The sequence below is a fragment of the Solanum pennellii genome, chromosome 5, assembly GCF_001406875.1.
Source record: "Solanum pennellii chromosome 5, SPENNV200".
Classification (NCBI taxonomy): domain Eukaryota; kingdom Viridiplantae; phylum Streptophyta; class Magnoliopsida; order Solanales; family Solanaceae; genus Solanum; species Solanum pennellii.
In genome coordinates, this window is record NC_028641.1 from 66,351,019 (window position 1) to 66,355,646 (window position 4,628).

Genomic DNA, 4,628 nt, shown 5'->3' on the forward strand with positions numbered 1-4,628 from the left:
TTTTTTTTTTTTTTTATCTGAATCTTCTGGTGTAGCTTCGTCTTTAGCCCAAATCAACTGTAGGTATTTTTTTTTCCATCTATTCTAACCATTGCATTGTTTAAACTCAATAAAAAATCTTAGAAAAACTTCTATCTATAAAAGAAGAAATGGAAAACACAAAATTTATCCACTAACCTTGCAGGTATACAAAGTGAAAATTGGAAATTTGACATATTAATCTAAAACAAAAAGTAATAAAAGCTGAGATTTCTTAGCCCAATGACTAACTAACACCTACCCCCTATCACTTTTGCACCATATTATTCCACTAAATCTTAAAAATCAAAATAATATTTTTATTTGTAAACATTCAATAACAAAATTTGATTAAAAGCTCACCTGTAATACATAACTCATGAGTAACTATTTTACCCCGTTATCGGTGCTTGTTTATCTCATTTTTTTCCTCCAATTATGATACAATACGCGTTTAATCCCTCTAACTTCATTCAGTACATGGGTCAAATGGTAACTATTAATTATGGATGTGACCTACTAACTATTCCACTATGATACTCATTTAACAAAAAAAATTCAACAGATACTCATAGTTACCGAATAGTTTAAAATTACCCATTAAATTTTCTCAAAAAGGATCACAATAGTCTTAGTTCTCAAAACGACCTAGTGGGTCGTTACACCAATAAATACGTCATGTGTGAGTCTGTGACACATGGCAGTTCTGACCAATAGATATTGGCACGTCTCTTAAATTGGTTGACCGAAAGAAATAACTTCTTCAATCTATAACTATAAACATGAGTTTTCATAATTTAGAAAAATCACCTGAGTTTCAACAAAAAGCTAGAGATTTCATGAATCAAATGTCATAGATTTCTCCATAAGCTATTAGCATTAAATTATTTCTCCACAAGTTTTAGAGATCAAGACTAAGATTCAAGATGAAGCTTAAGAATTATTTAATATATTTTTGAAAGGAAGAATTAAAGAAATTATAGAGATTATAATTCTCGTCGTATTTAAAATAATTTTTCGATCCTAATTACTTATTATTTTCTTGAATTTATTGTTACCCTACCGTAGTTAATGATTTTACATCTATTGCCAACAAAGAATAACACTTTGTATTATTTTCGTCAAAATCAATCATAATTAAACTCATTCAAATAATTAATCATAATTGATAATACACCAATACTACTTATAAATCATTTAGTTCTTTAACGTTTCTGCTCTAATATTATTCCTTTTAAATATTGGGGAAAGTGGAAAAAATCTTTAAAAATAATCCTTAGGCCTTAATTTTCCAACTAAAACCTAAAAACAGCCTTAATTATGAAAAAACATATTCATCCAATACACTGGTTTGTTTCTTGCCTAAACAACTATTAATTCCTCGAAATTACTCTACTTTTTCTATGAAACTAAATTATTTAATTAAAAACTAAAATATTTAATTTTAACTCATGATATTTAATTCAAAATACATTATTCAATTCATATTTTGAAACAATAGTAACTACTATAATATTCAATTCAAAAATACAATAGTCAATTTAGAAACAGAATATTCAATTCAAAATTATACTATTCAATTTTGAAACTATAGTATTCAATTCAAAAATACAATAATCAAACCAAAATTGTTGTATTCAAATAAAAACTACATCACATATTTCCACAGGCTCAAAACTCTCTTTCTATTTATAGTGTTTTTTTTTCCTTTAGTAGTTATTCAATCAAGCATAAATTGCATATATCATGCAAAATGAACTTTGACCATTTTCAAATATTTCACATCATTATAATTTTACACAAAGTCAATGTTATCCCCACATTTTCCTCCACGCAATTAGCTAATTGATTGTGTTGATACATTCTAACCAAAAAAAAAAAAAACTTTACACAACTTAGTAAGAACAACTTAGATGAGGTAATCATTTGATTTATGAAGAAAGAGTGTATATAATCTATTTCAATATGCATATTATCAACTAAAAATTGATATTAAGATGAACACCATTTATTAGTCTGATTGTTATTTTATGTAAGTTCATTATTTTTAGAAAAATAAGCTTTTTGTAGTTTTTAACATATGTTATCATCTGATCATGAGTAATATTTTTTTATTTTATATTCCTAAGATACCTAGAATAAAATCGAATCTGGAAAAATAGTAAGAAGATCAAGACCACTGAATACACACTGTCACCTTAAGAAAATTATTCTCCTCTAGTATCCGAGGTTTGATTATAAATATATCCTCTCAAGATAGAATGATTTCAATCACCAGCGTATTGATATCCAAACACTGGTGTCAGCGAGTCACTCAACGGCAGTAAAGTACATTTAGAATACAAGATTTAGTAGTAGTAGAAGAAGTCGAGAAATTGATTCTTTTTTAAAATATGAGGAAATCCCTCAATTTATACAAAACAAAGATAGTGTGAAAATGTTGTTATTGTGCCTTACCGGAAAGGTCACAAACTCTTAGAAAAGTCACAATCTTTCGAAACGATCACAATCTTTCATAAAAGTCACAACTTTTCCTCAAAAACACAATTTTTCATAAGTCACAACTTTTCATAAAAATCAAAACTCTTCATAAAAATCACAACTTTTCATAAAAATCGCAACTCTTAATTCATTTTATTCACACATTTTAAAATCTAACCTAATATTGGTTGGTTATTCATTTATGATTTGTGTTAAATATGGACCAATTGATCATTTTATTTCTTTTGTTAATCTCTTCTCAATCTGCCTATTTGTTACTCCCTCCGTTTCACAAAGAATGGTCTAATTTGACTTAGCGCGGAATTTAAGAAAATTAAAAGATTTTTGATCATGTAGTCCTAAATTAAAGTTATGTCAAATGTACAAAATTGCTCTTCAATTTTGTAGCCTTAAACATACTACGTGCAAAGTTATTAAAAAAAAAAGAGATCATTCTTTTTTAAACAGACTAAAAAAGAAAGAAGGTCTTACTTTTTTAAACTGATAGAGTATTAATCTCCTAGATTTAGATATTTAGATATTCAGAATTAGGAGTTAATTTCTCCAAATATTAAGATGATTTCACTTTAATTATAATTAACAACTTAAAATATATTTAAAAGGCCTAAAAAAAATAATGCATGGTAAATTTTTTATTAGTACTACATAAATTAGAATAAATAAAATAACATATATTATTTGAAATGTTATAAAAAAAATTATAAATCATGATAATTAACAATATAATATGGAATAGGAGTAATAAATATCATAAGAATTAACAACTTAAATATTTAAAAGTCATATAGAAAATTTGATTGACCCTCAAAATTTCATCAACACTACATAAATTAAAACAAAATAGGTAATATATATTATTGATAATGACATAAAAATGCTATAAATCATAATAATCAACAACTTACAAGTTTAGAAGACATAACAAAATTACGTAAAAAATATTATAAATTATAATAATTAATAACTTAATATATCTCAAAATAAAAAAATAATAAACTCTTCAAATTTTATTTATGTCACATCAATTAAAACAAAAAAAAAGATAGTTTTTTTTTTAAAAATAAATAAATTGTGAAATGTATATTATACTTCATATTATGATATAAACATATTCTAACATAACTTATATTCGAAATTTTTGTCGTAAAAAATAATCAAAATTTAAGTTCGTCTTCAAATAAGACTTCCTTGTATTCCTTTTGCTTTTTTGAAAAATGGGAATTTATTTTCAAAGAATAACATTTGTTCTTTAAAAAAATGACATGAAAATATACTAAATCACAATAATTAATAATTTTAAACATTTGAAAATACAAACAAATTTGACTCGACTCTCAAAATTCTATTAGTGCCACATAAATTGGAATAAAAGAAATAAAATAGATTATTTAAAAATTATGAAAAAACACTGCAAATTGCAATAGTGAATAACTTAAATATGTCAAAATTATATTAAACTTTTATCAACTCTCTATATTTCATCAAATCAAAATAATAAAATAACAAGACCCGTGCTAGCACAGAGCTCCAATATAATATTGAAAATACAAAGTTTACATTTTTTTGTCAAACATTTTTTTGTTTCTAGTTTCTACGCCCATTGACCTTTTTTGTTTGAGAGAAGCATAAAGTATTTCTTCTTTTTTTTCTGAGAATTTGCAATAAAGTTTATAATTCAACAACAAAAAGAAATATGCATTTGAGTGGTAGGTAGGTCTTGCCAACTTACATGACTTCTAAATACATTTATCTACCACATGGGTTAAACAAAGGAATAAATCTACCACATGTATGTGGCTAGTAAATTATACTATATTCATTTTAAAATAAGTGGGTTTTTTTATTCTTTTCAAAATAAATGGTACTTTACATGATTAAAAAGAAATATTTTTTTCTTTCGAATTAACACGTATTTTTTAAATAAATTTTATACCATTAAGAAGATTTTTTTTTCCAGAGATACCTACTTAAGGATCAGATGGTAAAATAGTTTTTATTTTCTAAGAGTAACTTTTTTAAGAGACATATTCAATTTAAATCATCTTTTTAAAAAGGAGGGAGTATCAAGTATGCGCACGTCCCCAACCCCTCTAATATATATATATATA